The 18638-nt window shown below is 36.2% G+C and overlaps 1 long non-coding RNA gene across 2 annotated transcripts in view; it reads left to right on the top strand.

Annotated features, from left to right (window-relative positions):
* Positions 1-10599: 10599 nt before the first annotated feature.
* LOC102582263 (uncharacterized) overlaps positions 10600-18638 on the top strand; it is a 14906-nt gene continuing 6867 nt past the window's right edge. The window contains exons 1-2 of one of the 2 annotated variants that reach the window (XR_001471667.1): positions 10600-11099; positions 11184-11288. This is a non-coding gene — a long non-coding RNA (uncharacterized lncRNA). Of the gene's footprint in view, positions 11289-18638 lie in introns of both variants that reach the window. The other variant, XR_368532.2, reaches the window with a different exon arrangement.

Genomic DNA, 18638 nt, shown 5'->3' with positions numbered 1-18638 from the left:
TAATAAATAATTATTTTTAATAAAAAGCGACGGACTGCGTCACTATCTATATAAAATAATTAATTAGCAAAAATACGCGAAAAAAAGCGACGGACTAAGCGATGCCATCCGTCGCTTTTAATTTTTTTTTAAAAATAAAAAGCGACGGACTAAGAGACGCTGTCCGTCGCTTTTTAAAAATGTTTGACTAGATATTTTGACCAAAAAGCGACGGACTAAGAGATGTCGTCCGTCGCTTTTTTTAAAAACTAATTAATAAAATAAAATAAATTAAAACGACGGACAACGTGGTTATTGTTTAATTTATAAATAATTATTTTTAATAAAAAGCGATGGACTAAGAGATGCAGTCCGTCGCTTTTTGTAAAATAATTTTAAAAATAATTATTTTAATTAAAAAGCGACGGACGGCATCTCTTAGTCCGTCACTTTTTTGGAGCGACGTTGTCCGTCGCTTTTTCTTCCGTCGTTTTTTAGCAGTTTTTTAGTAGTGTGACTATTACAAGGGAAAGTCATAAATTGACTTACAACACTCACATGAAAAGAGATGTCAGGTCTAGTCACTGTGAGATAATTCAACTTTCCAACAAGCTGTCTATACCTTTCATGATTACTAAGTGGCTCCCCCTGTCCTGGAAGGAGTTTAACATTGGGATCCATAAGAGTGTCAATAGATCTGCATCCTATCATTCATGTATCCTCAAGAATGTCTTAGGCATACTTGCGTTGAGAAATAACAATATCTGATCTGGACTGAGCAACCTCAATACCTAGAAAATACTTCAATCTGCCAAGGTCTTTAGTCTGGAAGTGCTTAAAGAGATGTTGCTTCAAATCGGTAATACCATCTTGATCATTATCGGTGATAACAATATCATCAACGTAAACAACCAAATAGATACATCGACTTGGTGCAGAATGCCGATAGAATACATAGTGATCACCTCCACTACGAGTCATGCCAAACTGCTGAATTACTGTGTTGAACTTCCCAAACCAAGCTCGAGGAGACTGTTTCAGACCATAGAGTGACCTAAGAAATCAACATACAAGGCTACAAGACTCCCCCTGAGCAACAAAACTAGGTGCTTTCTCCATATAGACTTCTTCCTCAAGATCGCCATGCATAAAATCATTCTTAATCATCTAGGACTAGGGTTGGACGTGGACGGCGATGATAAGTTAGTAGTGGTGGCATTACAACTGGAGATGTAGAAGTAACCGTAGATTCCTCAAAGGTTGGCACTGGGAAAACCTGAGGTATGGGTAAGACCATAGATACATCAGGATGATCATAAGATGTATAGTAAGGCTGAGACTCAAAAAATGTAACATCAGCGGACATAAGTTATCGATGAAGATCATGTGAATGACAACGATATCCTTTTTGAACTCGAGAGTAACCAAGAAAGACACATTTGAGGGCACGGGGAGCTAATTTATTTTTCCCTGGGGCTAAATTATGAACAAAACATGTGCTCCCAAAGACACAAGAGGGTATAGGATAGAGATGTGACTGAGGAAACAGTATGGAATGTGGAACCTGATTCTGAATAGAAGAAGAGGGCATTCTATTAATTAAATAACAAGATGAAAGGATTGCATCACCCCAAAAACGTAGCGGAACATGGGATTCAATGAGAAGAGTGCGATCAGTCTCAATGAGATGCCTATTCTTTCTTTCTGCTACACCATTTTGCTGAGGAGTGTATGGACAAGATGTTTGGTGAATAATTCCTTGGTGAGACATAAACTCCTGCAACTGGGATGATATGTATTCTAAGGCATTATCACTACGAAAAGTATGAATTGAGGATAAGTATTCTAAGGCATTGTCACTACGAAAAGTACGAATAGAAACACCAAACTGATTTTGTATTTCAGCAAAGAAACTTTTGAATATAGAAAATAACTCAGAACGATCTTTCATTAAGAAAACCCAAGTACATTTTGAATAATCATCAATGAAACTAACAAAATAACGAAATCCTAAGGTGGAGCTGACTCTACTAGGACCCCAAATATCAGAATGAACTAATGAAAAAATAGACTCTGAATGACCCTCAGTACTACATGAAAATGTAGCACGAGTGTGTTTCCCAAGTTGACACGACTCACAATCTAATGTGGATAAACTAGACAAACTAGGCACCATCTTTTGCAGTTTGGATAGACTTGGATGTCCCAAACGTTTGTGAATTAGATTTGGGGAATCTGTAACGGAGCATGCTGCTAAGGAATTTGAAGAGGTAAGATAGTAAAGGCCTTGTGATTCATGTCCTGTTCCAATCATCTGTCCCGTACTGCGGTCCTGCATGAGAAAAAAATCATCGAAAAAGGTTATGCTACAATGTAGGGCTTTTGTCAAACGACTAAGATGCTAGATTAAAAGGAAAACCAGGGACATAAAGAACAGAGTCTAGGTTGACAGAAGATATGGGTTTGGCTTTTCCAACCCCTTTTGGTTTTGTTTGGATCCCATTGGCTAAAGTAATAGCTGGAAGAGATTGTGAATAAACAATATCAGACAAAAGTGATTTATTACCAGAGATATGATCAGAAGCCCCTGAGTCTATGACCCGTGATCCAAGAGTGCTAGACTGTTACACACAGGTAAAATAATTACCCGCAACAGAAACATCAGGTTGTGCAACCGAAACTACTTGTGGAGACGTTTATTTATTTGCACGATACCGAGTGAACTCTTTATATTCCTTTAGAACAATAGGATCATAACTGGGTGTGGACCATGCAAAATATAACATATGTCACGAGTGTGTCCAGGTTATGACAATGACTACATTTGGATCGAGGTTTTCCACAACGTTGTTTACTTACGCGATTTCGAAGGAGCTCATTATATTCCTTTAGAACAATAGGATCATAACTGGGTGTGGACCATGCAAAATATAACATATGTCACGAGTGTGTCCAGGTTTATGACAATGACTACACTTGGATCGAGGTTTTCCAATCCGTTCTCCCCCTCGTCGATTCTCCATAGAATGGTATGTACGCTGGAAACTGCCAGAAACTGTTACAGTGGTCTGAAAATATTGGAAGCAGTCGGAATCTGCCCACAGTGGCCTGAAAATTCTAATTTTGCCGAGAACTTACCGGAAACTGCCCTACAGTGGTCTGATTTCGTCGGAAACTGCCTGAAAATCACCGGAACCATAATTTCGGTGAACGGATCTGGAGAAAATTGAATGGGTTTTGATCGGAAATATTGGACGACCCCAATAGAAGAAAACTGCTCGAGAATAGATGACTGGAGCAGCACTCACGCGCCAAGAGTGACCAGATCTCGCTGGAAAACTTCCACCTTCGAACAGCGCGTGGAGGCGCGTGAGGGACTATTTTCCGATGGATCTAATTGGGGTTCAATCACCTGAGCTTCCCGAGCCTCGTGATGGTGTTGTCTTTCGCACAACACCTTCAGAACGAAAGATGACACAAATCAGTCCCAACCGTCGTCACCGAAATTTGACACGGTGACTTGAAGTTTCTCACCAATGCTTTTATACCATGTGAGAAATATATGGGAAAAAATATTATTGAATTGTGTATCTAAATTGTTACATTGAGACCTTATTTATAGACACTACATTAGAATCCTTTTCCAACTAGGATTCCTATTCTTATTCCTATTTCTATTTTTAGTAGGAAATACTTATTTCTATTCTAACACTGTAAATGGACAACATTATAATACTTTTAGAGAATCTGCAGAAAAAAGAGGGTTACAACAATTTGATCGACTGTTTGTTGAAAGCAACAAGTTATCAAATGCCATATAGTTTAAGTACCTTGCTGGTCTACTTGTAATCCACAAAATTTATGGAAACAATTCGAAGAGCCAATGTAATAAGACTACAAACTATTGCCAAATGTTGGGAAAAAAGATATTCAGTACCAGGTCTTAAACCACATTAATGATATATTTTACATTCTATGGGTCACAATGTAAACGAATATGAACTTATTCCATAGGCAATTAGCCCATCTACAATGACAAAAGACGCAACATAAATAATTTTTGAAAGAACCATCACAGTAAGTGAAGAAGATTTGTTGCTACACAAAAAATTAAACGCGAAACAACTGAAAGCATACAATGTGATTACTGCTAGAATTTTTTCTGAAACGGACAAGAGATAGTCAATCTTAAGTCTTAACAATAAAATTGAACTTCCAGCTTCTTTGATTGTTCCTTTCACAACTGAAGAAGAATCTTTAGATACGTTATTTACTATGACATTTTCAAATTTACACACATCCTGCTCTAATTCTTCTTCTGTAGATTCACGTGTCATCCTAACAACGAAGAATGACACATATGCTTATTGCAATGTTTCCGGAGAAAGCAACTACTTACATTTGTTGCCATTGACGAAACCATTGAGCGTAACGATCAAACTCAATATGAAGATCTATTACACAGTGCTGGTTTGCCTCCTTATAAATTAACCTTGAAAGAAAATTGTCCCATCATATTATTGCGAAATTTGAATCCATATGAAGGTTTATGTAATGGTATACGATTAACATGTTGTGATATTAAAACACATATTATCAGTGCTAAAATAGCAACAGCTGATTTTAAAAACAGACATGTATTTATTCCAAGAATACCATTATTATCGTCAGCTGAAACGAACACAATTCCCAATTAAACTATGCTATGCTATGACTATAAATAAGGCACAAGGTCAAGCACTTGATTTTGTTGGAATTTACTTACGAGAACCTGTCTTTTCGCACGACCAACTTTATGTTGCCTTATCAAGAGCTAAATGTGTTAAAGTACTCATTCGTCCGCCCATACCAGCTAACCGTGACGATCGTTGTACAGACAATATTGTTTATGACGAAACCATCCAAAGAGTATCCTTGTAAGTCTTCTGCATTCAAGCTATAATATTGGCTCCAACTATCCTGCAGCTAACTTCACGCAAGTAAATTTCACTTTCACTATCTTCCTTTCGACCTTTAGACTAGAATTTAAATATTAATACTCATCCCGTCCTACTTTATGTGTTACTTTTCGAATTTTGAGTCAAGAGCTAAATGTTTGAACATACAATATTGTTTATGACGAAATCATCCAAAGGGCATCCTTGTAAGTCTTCTGCATTCAAGTTACAATATTGGCTCCAACTACCCTGCAGCTAACTTCGCGGTGAGTAAATTGCACCTTCGTTATCTTCCTTTCTCTATACCTTTAGACTATTCTTATTTTTTAAATGCTAAACAACCAATCATTATACTCATTCCGTCCTAATTTATATGTTACTTTCCAAATTTTGAGATTTAAACATGTCTATATTTGTATAATTACTTCTTTTACTAACCACAGGTAGTTTGGTGTTAGTTTCTACTTTACAACATTCAATTTACACCAGAGAACTAGGCCAGCGAGTGCTCATGATTATTCAATATTGCACAACAGGCAAGGTTAACTAAACAACTTTCGCAATTTCACAGAATATCTACATTTCAAATTGCTTTAACCTTTTTTTCCATTTATGTTAAAACGATTTTAAATAGAACCCCTTCTTATTATAACCCTTTAAGAACAATGATGTAGGTTTTTAGAATGAGTTCTGTTCTTATGGACACTTATTTTCTAGCACAAACTAACAGGTAAACTTTAATTTACAATACAGAACTGCTTGAGCACCACAATATAAACGGCATTGATGAAAAGTGAAAAAATAGCACCTATATGATGTTAACTTCCTGATATGCTTAAACTTCTTTGTCACATACTACTTACAACCTCTTCTCAAACCATAATGTTATGAACTTACAACAGAATCATCCAAGGCAAGACTTTCATGACACAATCTAACTGTTGGGCCCGTACTCGCACGGGCTGCCTTAATCGAGTCATATATATATAGTGGCGGAGCCATAAATTTTATTAAGGGTATCCAAGAATAATGGTGTGTGACTGTCAAAATAAAACAAAAAAATATTTTGTTATTTGGGGTTTGAGCCCAAAACTTCTTCATTCAAATGGACACCTATTACAACTATGTCAAAGACTCAAAGACATAACTTTTGGCAAGGATGTCCAACTATATATATATATATATCTATACTTAAGATGTAAAATTTGACATATATATATACAATGTAATTTTTCGATCATCGATATCCAGTTGGACACAAGGGCGGAGCTACAGCCTGATAAGGGTGTGCACGTGAACACCCTTCGTCGGAAAATCACACTGTTTACGTAAGCCAAAATTTATTAAATACAAATATATAATTCATTTTACACAACCTTAACATTAATAGAGGCTTTGGCACAGTGGAAAAGATGTTCAAAAGGAATGCTGAGGTTGCTAGTTCGAATCTTGTTGCTATTATTTTACTTCTTTTGTTTGGCAAAATCATACAATCCTTTGTGGGTCCACCTAATCTCAAGTTACTCTCTATTTTATATTTATTTTCTCCATTTCAATTTATATGACATTGATAATTATTGGGCTTTATATTATTTTTTATATAATTTTTAAATATATAAATTTTGTTTCAAAAGCTATTATTTCTGAATTCACGATCTAAGTTTAAAAATTTTAATCTCGAAATTTTAAGTATGCTGCATAAATTGAAAAAGGAAAAATAATAAATTTAACTCAAACCTTAGTTTGGATATATATATTTGATATAAAATAATAGTTTAAATGAGTTTCTACTTTAAAAGAATTAGAAAAGAGGTTATATGCAATTATATTTTCTCCATTTTCCTCTAAGTAGGTCATCCGGAGGTTTGAAAAAAATATTCATAAGGGGTTAATTTTTCATAGTTTCATAATTGAATTTGGAGATTTGAAACTTTTAATTAGAATTCACACATTTTCTATTAGAATAAAAGAAATTTAATATATATACATTGAAATAAAAAAGTAGGGTAATCGATAGGCTGAAAAGTAACTTTAAATTTAAGTAAAAATTAATAATTTTTTTTTTGAATATGTGCAGGTGTTCAATAAAATCTCGACCCATTCATTATAAAACTATTATTTCAATTGATATAACTTATCATGTATTTTTGAAAGCAAACCAAATTAGAGATTTTTTTCCAGACGTTGTGTTTAGTGGAATTTTTTTTATTGACGGTGTTGATAGTAAAGTTGTTAGGTAGAACAAGATGGATATAAATCCACACCAAAAAAAATTGTTTGTTGCCTTCAAAAATTTTGCACACCCTTTATAAAAAGTCTAGCTCCGCCACTGGTTGGACACCCTTGGATAGCTCTAGCTATGCCCCTGTTAATATATATTTCGGTGATGTGGTGCAGAGGATGGATTCTCATTCATTTATTTTTACAATTTTTTGCATTTTTTTTTACAAATTTAAAAAAATGAAAAACAATAGGATGAAAAGTCGAAAAGAAAGTAAACAGTGTGAAAAGACACATCCATAATTGAAGAATGAAGAGTCCAAAAGGCACTAAAACAATCTATTTCTTTCTTGTACTTCATTCTTTGAGAATGGAGGGTCAAAAACTAGCGCACATGGAGAGTAAGATGAAAGGAATTTGAAACTTGTAGCATAAATTATCCTTTGCTATTTAATCCCATCCCACATATGATATTTTTGTGCAACGGCGCATCTTTCAATTATATATTATTATGCATTTATTGCTTATAGTTAGTTATCTATACACCATCATCTGATTTTTTAGGATGTAGTTGTTGAGGTTAATATCTCAAAACTTTTTAGCATCATTAAACTTTATTTTGTATGATTAAAATCACTCAATTGAAACTTTTATATCATCACTCAATTAAATTTACATTAAAAAAGTGTGACCAGTATAATTTTGTTTGGCATTATCCGCCTCTTTGATCAAGATTTGGTTAAATATGTATTAAATGGGCATAGAGATGCTTCCTCTATATTTCAAATTAATTTGATAATATTCTGCACATCGGTTTCATAGTTATCTCTTTTATTAACTCTCTCTGTTATGATTATAATTACTTAAAAGTTACATTCATTTTACAAAACTTTCCTAACATAAATCTTCTTTTCATCTATGAAAAGATAGAAAAAGTGATGTTTTACTACTTTATAAAAATATCAATCAATATAAATAAGATTTAAAAAAAAAAGACAAATATTGCAAAGCATATTCATAAGCTAACTTAATGAGATTATTTATGTATGTGTGAAGTGTGGATAAATTAACTAGTTTATATATATATATATGGGACATGGATTTATATCAATATATATACACGTGGCATATGACTTAAAGTAATGAACAATTAATTTAATCAAATGCTAACTAATTATCATAATATGAAAATTGAAAACATTTTATTTATAAAAAAATGTTAACAGTGTATTAGCAAAAAAGTAAGAAAATCAGAAATTTTATAAACATATGTAATGAGCTATACATTTTTTTTAATGAAAAAAAAGTAACAACACTATTTTTTCTTAATTATTGTCCAGACAGATGTTGCACAAATGTAAAGTCATCTCATTGACTTGTATATTCAGCTTCTCATTTTTATGAACAACCAAAAAATGAAGATTTAAGGGGACCATGAGAGATCAGAGTAGAAAGGTGAAAAAATGTTATCTTCAAGAACATGCCAGAAAGAACTCTAAATTCTTTTTCACCCTATGAAAGACAAGATTATTGAGTTATATTTCTTTTTGGCATCTCAAATACCATGTAACTTGTGCATTTCTTCTCTCTGATGGTATCCAATCTGCTCCCAGGGAGGCTTTTCCCGTTTAAATATATATATATATATATATATGATAGATGGAAAAATATTGAAGTACATTGCAATAATGACCAAATTAAAGTACCAGGTACTCACCCCTGTCAAAGCAGGACAACGCAAAGTTACCTGAGCTAGCTTTTAACCGGCTTCAGATGGGTATTCTGGATTGCAAAGGCGAAACTTTGGTCGTGAGGAATATTGGGTTTGTTCTGCTGCTTTTAAAGAAGCTCATTGGGAATCTGTCTCCTATATGAGGTTAGAGCTCACACGCATCACCTATCCCTCGACTAGTTTAAAAATTGTTTTCTCTATGTAAGTCTGTCTGAGTTGTTATATGCATGGTAAATATTAACTCCTAATTTTAGGTATGTTGATGCATATAAAAGAAAGTATGCCGAACAGTTAAAATATTATTTGTTGACGTTGAGTTCTTACCATCTAATATATATATTCCCCCTTTTCCCTACAACTGATCAGTCAGTAGAATGAGTTTTAAAATATTTTCCCGTCTCATGGCTTTCCCACAGTGGTCTGTCTGTCCTATCATGACTTCAATGTATATATATCTTTAGGCTGGCCAGTTAGTAATCAGTTCAACACATATAGGGTGAGAGCTCCAAGACTTATTCGTCTCATGACAGCTTGAGGTTTATACAATGTTATCAAAAGCAAAAAAAACTATAAGGTCTATTGGGGCTTTAAGCGTAAAACATAAATAAAATGTGCACTACTTTAATGGCATTAAGCAAGGCAAAAAGCGCTCGACACAATGGAGAAGTTCTATTCTCTGCTGGAAGAAGCTTGTTTCTGTTAAAGCTTTAGGAATAATTCACATGTAAGATAATTATGAGCTTGCATATTCATGTTTCCGGCACTGGTTTAGTGACTTCTGTACTTTTAGTATTAACACTTGACAAAAGAGCAAACACAGATCCTTGCCTACTTTGAATAGTTTATATTTAGCATTTGGGATTATAGGTCCCATTTAACATCGAAGCTCAATGTCCATAAATGATATTGTATTTTTCTATTAGGACAGCAGTTGTAGTTTTAATTTGGGAAAAGGTGTTTCACGTGGTTGATGAGAAATGTTCAAATTTGGCAAATGACATATATTTGGTACTAGCAACAACACCTTTGTGATACTGTTCTTCTTCCGTTTACATAAATATTGATCATCATATGGATTAAACCTCATTTTTATTTTCTTTTCTTTTCGTTCCACTATTTGTGTGCAGGAGTTTTATGCTTTAAAGAGAAGATGTTCTGGTTAGGATGGAAATTTCAAGTGCTTTTGTTTTTTGTTGCGGTACGTATTAGTGGCTTCTAGACAATTTCCCTGGTCTTCCTTACTGTTGTGTATGCACAAGTTGCAACTGTAATCATATATAGTTGATTTAGATGGCTCTCTAACTTCCAGAATTGCTTTCATTTTACCATTCATTTCAAATATAGTGCTTTGCATCTAATTAATCCGTTTTCACCTGTGCCTATTTATTAGTATCTAAGGGTTCTATTTTTAGCGGTAAAAAGTAATGATGAAGATTTTTTGGGACTCATTTCTAATTTCTCTATAGCCAGTGCTAGCTAGTCACAGTTCTGATTTATTATCATGTGCAAATAGGTTCAAAAAAGTTGGTGACTTGGGTGTTGGTTCATAAGCTGAAGGAACCTCATACAACTGGGGCTGCTTCATAATGCATAAAGACTGACTAACAACTTTCCTGCTAGGCCTCTTCATGTCATATTGAGCTGTTGAATACTTAAGTGTCTTATATTATATTATCTGGAGCAAAAGAAACATTTTTCAGGCTATTTGGGTAAGTGTTCACTAATTTCCTTTTCGTACATGCCTCTGAATTAAACACCTATTTTCTGATTTAAGAATTGTAAAAGCACTAATTAGGTCTTGGATGTTTCCAGCAGATAGGAAACACAGGAGGTAATGTATCTGCTCCTTTGAGCAATTCCTTCATCCAATGTGAGAATGAATACATATAGATTGTGCTGGATGTTGTCGATCAATTCCAGCTAGGAAGTAACACGAGAACTGCAGCATGAACCAGCTAGACTACCTATCAGATAAAAATCTCAATTGTATCTGTGCATTTTGAATTTTGATGAGAAGATTTGTACTCCCATGAGGCGTGAGCAATTAAACTTCACCGCTTTGTGCCAGTGGCCTGATGCTTCTTCAAGTGCTGAAATCCTCTTAACAAGTTCTACTTTCTGCAAAATTTGATGTCTTTTTGAGTTTCAAACATGCTTAAGAGCTTCTGCTATGTACTTAAAATGATTGTTATGTGATATTCATTCTTTTGGAATTTGATGTTTTCCTTCATGTAAGTAAGATGATATTTGTGTGATATTTATTCTTTCAAGTTTGATATTTATATTGGATATTCCTCAGCCTTAAAATGTTTCAGGTCAAAAAGGAAGAGAAGAATGTTACAAGAACAGTACTTAACAGTATAGTGGGAACGTTGGACCTGTCCATCCGCAAATTTGTACAAAGGGAGAGATACCCAGGGGTACCAACTTAAGCAAACTTTTAGATAATTGTTGATTTCTAAATGCATATTCTTTTATTCTGTGATTGGACTTAGCTGTTGGCCTGGACTAGTGTAATTTGATTATATTGCAACTTTGCATATGTTGCTATGTCTAAAAAAATGGGGATGCCTACATCTTTGCATTTATTATTGTTGTAGTTACTATTCCGTTTTAGAATGCTTCGTCATACTTTCTAATTCTATATATAGTATTTTTCCATGATTTATTCACTTATGTTATTTCCTTTTCGATCTGCTTTGATATGCTTTTCCTTGAGTCGAGATTTATCAGAAACAACCTCTTTGCCTCCCAAGGTAGGGGTAAGGTCTCAATTCTGCAATAGGAGAAAAAGGAAGAAGAAAAGCTTATACTGTACTTTGTTTCCTTATGTTGAAGTGAAGGTAAATGTGTGTACTAGATTTTGCTGAACCTGCTTGAAGAAACCTTACCCAGTATTCAAACACCAGGTTCTTGAATAATACACACAAGATACTTACGTTAATGACGGTAACACCAAAATATTGTGGAAACCTTCCTAACTCAAGGAAGGGAAAAACCACACAGAGTTTTATATTAATTCAACAATTACAACTCAGTAAATCGATGAATCTAATCTCTAAACGTCTACCCTTTCGATTAACTATAATCGAAAACACCCTCGACTCTCCAAGAAGTCAAACTCGGTTCTTGGTTACAAAAACTCTCAATCTCTCTACTAACTCTAACCCTCACAAGAAGTCAAACCCACTTCTTGTTTACAATTCTCACACACTCTCAAGACTCTCACAAACACTGATCCAAGGACAGATCAATGCGACTCAACTATTCGAAAGTAATTCTAACTCTAGAATTCTTTCATTTCTACCTCTAGAACACTTTGGCCTTCACTATGACTCTCTCTCTTTCTCTTGTTCTCTCTTTTTTGAATTATGCAAATACAAATTTTTCTATCTGGCTCGTTGTCCTTTTATAGACTCTGAACTATGTTAGACTCTGACTTGTATAAGGAGAGGAATTATAGTTGTATTTGGAAAGAATTTCGATTCGTTTAATTGTAAACCTTTTCCTTTTATAACTTGGCTTGCCATGTCTCCTTATTCATGCAAGACTTCTTTTGCTGATGCTTTTCCCTTTCTAACTCAACTTTCTTTTTAGCGCGAGAACTCTTCCTTTTTTATTTTAGTTTATTTAGCCTTTGAATGATAAGCTTTGCAGGGTGAACCTGGTTCACTGTGTCGATCATCAAAACTGTATTTGATTTATCAATTTCCCCATTTTTGATGATGGCAAATCTACACCCTATTTCCTGTGCAACATCAATACTGTTTCTACAGAATAATAACTATTATATCTTCCCTCTTTTGGCATATCAAAAAGAAGAGGTGAGTGCAAAACAGAAACAAGTTAGATCAAAACTCAGAGTCCGCATGGACAACACCTATAGAAAGCAGAACACAAGTCAAGAACAATCTAATGATATTAGCCATCTGAAGCCAAGGTAACACAAACATATCACACGCAGGAACATAATAGTTAGATACATCAGATAGCACTTAGAGTTTTAAGCTCACAACGAGCTCCACCAAAATATCCATCAAAAGAAAAAACACAAAATAACATGACATTGTATCAACAGTGATCAAAGGAGAAAAGATAGATTGGCTAAGATGTTGAAGGAAAGGGATGGGATAAAGGTTGGGACAAAGCAAGGAGTTGAAGCACACGGTCCACACGAGCATTAGATTAATTTTATTATTCCGCCAGCTGATCTTTTAGACGAGCAACTTCCCCTTGTGACACAGCCAAAGCATCACAAGAGACTTCAAGTTCAGCACATAGAGCCTCATTCTGTTCCCTAGCAGCATGAAAATCATTAAGCAGGGTAGCAACTGGGCCAAGAACATGAGGTGGAACAGCAGGAGCTTGATTTCCTTCATTCAACAATCGACAGGTAGCAAGAACGGGTCTGGCGATCATATCACAGCTTACCAAAGCTCTACCCTCACCCAAAGGTACATCAAAAGCCCTAAACATAGTGGTAAGAAGATTTCCAAAGGCTAATTAATGAGCACCAGGTTTAGGATCGATCACCCTAGCCATTTGTTTAATCATTAGGGAGGGCCAGTCAATAAGATCCTTATTTTCAAGTGCATGAGCAATCCCCATATCCCTAAATGAAGCCTCATGTCGTCGCTCACCCCTAGGCATAATACTTTTATGGACCAACTCAAACATTAGGTTATGGAATGGGGACATATCCCCTTTGAGGACCTTTCTATCCCTAGGCGTAACCCTGCCCTGAGAAAACTTGGAAGTTAACAAACAATTAACATCTCCAGTCCATACATACTTAGACAACCCAACAGTGGGTATATGAAAGATTTCACCAAGTCTAACAGAATCAAACACCAGTTCCACACCATTGACAGTGGAAGTGACCACCGATCCCTCTAACACATTAAGGTTGGTATAGAACTCTCGCACCTCCTTTTCATACAAAGGCACCCTAGTGTCCAGAAACAAATCAGCCCATCCCTGAAAGTTAAGCAGTTCTAAAACCCTTAAGACTACCCCTATAGTACGAATTTCAGGATGAAAGGTTCGACCCCTAAGAACCTTCTTGGACCCAAAGTATTTCTCCTTTCCCAAGGCCAGGTACTTGGCCAGATTTTTGTTAATTTTGGTGGATTGGGGAGAGTTAGCCGTAGGAGAGGATGCAAATATTGTTTCAGTTTCAGAATCCAGAAGGACGGGTGAGGAGGGCGGGGGAACCAGAGACTTACCTGTTGGTTTTCTCTTCTTACTAGATTTTGCTGCTTCTTTCATCTAAGCCTGACTCACACTTCGAGTAAATGGGACATGTATGTGAGTCCTCTTGACAACAATGTGTTTTCGTGGTCATCGGGGGATCTTGGGATGAAGCTGGCTGAGTGGGATATCATCAAGATGGGGGTCTTTAGGGTTAGTAGGTGGTGGTGGAAGAGGGGTCGGTGTGATAGTGGGAATTAGGGTTTCAACTGGAGATGGCGGTGGAGAAATCGAGTAGTGAGGAATGGGGTTTTCGAAGTGGGGAGCGATGGTGAAGGGGGTCGCTGGAGGCATATGCCGGCATTGGAGATAGTGGACGAGTAGGCAAGGGGGATTTCTGAGGAGATTCTAGCAGTGGGTTTGTAGTGAAGTATCAGTTGAGAACCCACATTCCCCCTGAGATGATACGATGGGTGACGCTGGTAATGATGAGTGTGCCGGTGAGTCAGAGGAACTTTCGTCATGTGAGTAGGCGACGGGGGTAAGCAATGGTTTTCTGCTTGCCTTTTTTTTTCTTTTGGTTTGATGAAATCTGTAGTGTTTAGTCTTGGAGTGTTTGGGATTAGTGGAAGGTGGAGGTGGTGGACAATGTTTGGAAGGAAATCTTGGGAAATGAGATGTAATGATGATAGTCTAACATTGATGGGAGGCGTGAGTGATGGTTAAGTGCCCGGGGAGGTGTATATAAAAAATTGACGGGGGTTTTAAATGGTGGGTCATCTTTATTTCCCGCGTAAATCATAAAGGTTGTATGGGAGAACATTTGAGTGCACCAGGTTCTTTTAAGAGTGTAACAAGGTCATGTATATAAGTGCAATGCAAAGATGAATACAGAGGAGGATTAAGTGAATACCTGGTGAGAGGAGAACATGTTCCTAGCAATATGAGCAGTCTTGTACCAAGGCTAGAAGAAACTAAGGGTAATATCATTAAACTTTTTATCAACATGTTGTGCTTCATATGGTTGTATACCTGCAACAGGTACCGAGATGAGTTAGAAGTGAACAAGTGTTATGGTTTTATAGATCACCTTATTTAAGATAAGCCTGAGAGTGTCATGGGGGCATGTGTTAATCTTGAAACACCAGCCCTAAGGCTAAATGATTCTTTTGAAAAGGTTCACGTCCAAGGGCTATGGTGAAGATGTCAACAACCTGGTCCTCAGTTTTGCAGAAAGTCATGATGATGAACCTTTTTTCAACATTGTCACAGAGAAAATTATGCTTGATATTTATATGTTTGGTTCGTTTATGTTTGACCGGGTTCTTTGCCATATTGACATCACTTGTGTTGTCGCACATGATGGGTATGCATCCTGCGTTAATTCGAAAATCCTCCAGTTTTTATTTAATCCATAATAGTTGTGCACAACAGGATGCGACAACCACATATTCAGCCTCAGCAGTGAGAGGGCGACTGGATTTTGTTTTCTTGTTGCCCAGGAGACGAGAGAAGGCCCTAGGAAGTGAGCCATTCCAAATGTACTTTTTCTATCCACCAGGTAACCTGCATAGTTTGCATCTGCAAATCCTATTAGATCGAAGGATTCTCCTATTGGATACCATAAAACTAGGTTCAGTGTCCCTTTAAGATATCTAAGTACCCTTTTCACTGCTTTTAGATGAGATTCTTTTGGACGAGACTGAAATCGAGCACATAGCCCCACGCTGAATACACTGTTAGGTCTACTGGCAGTTAGATACAAAAGTGGCCCAATCATTCCTCTGTATTTGGTATTATTTACTGGGAACCAGTTTCATCCTTTTCAAGCTTGGTTGCTGTTCCAATGGGAGTATCAATTGATTTGGCCTCATCTATCTCAAATTTTTGTAGCAATTCTTTAAAGTATTTTTGTTGATTTATTGAGGTCCCCGATGAGGACTGTTTGATTTGAAGACCTAAGAAGAAGTTTAATTCACCCATCATGCTCATCTCAAATTCACTGCTTATTAATTTTGTGAATTCAACTCCAAGTTCAGCATCTGTTCCTCCAAATATGATATCTCTACGTATACTTGAACAATGAGGAGGTCATTACCTTGTCTTCGAAGAAAAAGTGTATTATCTATTTTTCCTCTTGAATACCCATGTTGGACACACGATTGTACCATGCTCTTGGTGCTTGTTTTAGCCCATATAGTGCTTTGTCTAATTTATAGACAAATTCAGGATGATCAGGGTCTTTAAACCACGAGGTTATTTCACATATACTTCTTCTTGGAGGTATCCATTTAGAAAGGCACTTTTTACATCCATGTAGTATAGTTTAAACTCTATGTGAGCAGCAAAAGCTATAAGCATCTGTATTGCTTCCATCCTTGCTACGGGTGCGAAGGTTTCATCATAGTCAATTCCTTCATCTTGATTATACCCCTGTACAACTAGTCTTGCCTTGTTTCGAGTGACTTGTCCCTGATCATCAAGCTTATAACTAAAAACCCATCGAGTGCCTATCACAATTCTATCATGTGGTCTGGGAACCAGGTTCCAGAATTTGCTTCGTTCAAACTGACTCAGTTCCATGGCTATAATCTAGTCTGGGTCTGCCAGAGCTTCTTTAATATTTTTGGGTTGAACAAGTGATAGGTATTCTGAGAAGGCACACATATTCCTTAGTTTTGATCTAGTATGAATTCCTGAGTCCAAAGGTGTGAGAATATTCTGTATTGGATGAGATCTTTGATGTTTCCAGTTATTTGGTTGAGCATCTCGAGTAGTGTCAGATGTTGATGGCCCTGGTTCACCTTTTTCCTCTTCCTCAAGTGTATTTTCAGTTTCATGGATGATGGGACTTAATTTGACAGTTTGTTCCTAAGTTCCATTCTCATCTGATTGGTTTTCCTCTGGTGTTTTCGGTTGAGTCATACCCAGATCATTAAGATGGTCTATCATGCCTCAATTTGTTTGGTTCTGCCCTTCATAAAAAGTAACATGCATGCTTTCTTCTACATGATTTGTTCTCTTATTGAGTATTTTGTACGCCTTGCTTTGACTTGAATATCCCAGGAACACTCCTTTATCACTTTTGGCATCAAATTTACCCAAGGTATCTTTTCCATTGTTATGCACATAGCAGGTACATCTGAAAGGTCGAAGATGTGCTAAAGTCAGCTTTCTTCCTTTCAACAAATCGTATGGAGTTTTATTTAGTATCAAACTTATCATGCATCTATTAATAAGATAACATGCAGTGTTTACTGCCTCAACCTAGTAGGATTTCGGTAGATTGCTTGTTATCAACATGGTTCTAGCAATGTCTTCTAATGTTCTATTCTTCCATTCCACCACACCATTTTGTTGAGGAGTTCTTTGTGCCGAGAAATTGTGATCAACTTCATTGATAGTGAAGAAGTTTAGGAATTTGGAGTTTTCAAATTCTAATCCATGATCTGATCTGAAGGTGATAACTTCACTGCTGAATTTATTTTGAACCAGTTTCACAAATATTTCAAACATATCGTATGTCTCATCTTTTGTTGCTAAGAATATGGTCCATGTGAATCTAGAATAGTCATCTACAATTACAAAAAATTACCTTTTGCCTCCTCTACTTAGCACGCGCATTGGTCCACATAAGTCCATGTGGAGCAGTTCTAGAGGTTTCGTTGTGCTAACCACTGCCTTTGGTTTGAAAGAGGATTTTATCTGTTTACCTTGAGCACATGCACCACAAATTTGTTCACTATTCAGCTTCGTTTCAGGTAATCCACTAACCAGTTCCTTTGATATTAATTTGTCAATTGTAGAAAAACTAATAAGCCCCAACCTCTTGTGCCAGAGAAGGGAGGTTTCAGTGATGGCACTGAGGCAGGTGGGTGAATTTTCTGGACTCATTATCTCAGTTTTATATACATTTTTGTGCCTTTTTCCAAGGAGAACCGGTTCCTCTGTGGTTGAGTTTACCACTTTACATTCATCAGTAGTAAATATTACTTTATTTCCTTGGTCGCACATTTGAGATATACTTGGCAGTTTGTGTTGTAATCCATTCACATAGTGAAATGACCCCAAAAATGCCCGAAAATGTGCTTCGGAAACACCTATAATTGTAATTTCCATATATCTCAAAATCTGTGCATGATTTTGGAAATTCAACTTCATATTATTATTCATGGGGTCAAATTGAGTGGGAAATGGGTCTAACCTGAATTTTAGAGCAACCGTATCAAAATTCGAAAAATCGCAAAAAAATGCGATTTGGAGGGTCAACTTTAAAGGGGCATATCTCTTAGAACACAAGGAAATGGAAGGGCCACAACCTATTAAATTAAAGCTCTTTGAGTTAGCTTTCCAACGCACTTGGTTTCACCTCATTCCGAGTTAGGATGAGGGAGTTATGACCATTTTCGTAAAACTTGTCTGTGCAGATTTGCAATTTCCAGTGAGCTATTTTTTCTTTTTTTGAGGCTAAGTGTTGGGGACGTTTTTTATTAAAAGGGGATATGTCCCATGCTTAGTCATTTTTTTTTACTTCAAAAACACTCTCTAAGCCCTCTCCAAAACTCCACCAAGATCCTCAA

This window comes from Solanum tuberosum, unplaced genomic scaffold (genome assembly GCF_000226075.1).
Source record: "Solanum tuberosum cultivar DM 1-3 516 R44 unplaced genomic scaffold, SolTub_3.0 scf00416, whole genome shotgun sequence".
NCBI classification, from domain to species: Eukaryota; Viridiplantae; Streptophyta; class Magnoliopsida; order Solanales; family Solanaceae; genus Solanum; species Solanum tuberosum.
The sequence above is the reverse complement of the archived record's forward strand: the minus strand, read 5'-3'. Positions and strand labels throughout refer to the sequence as shown.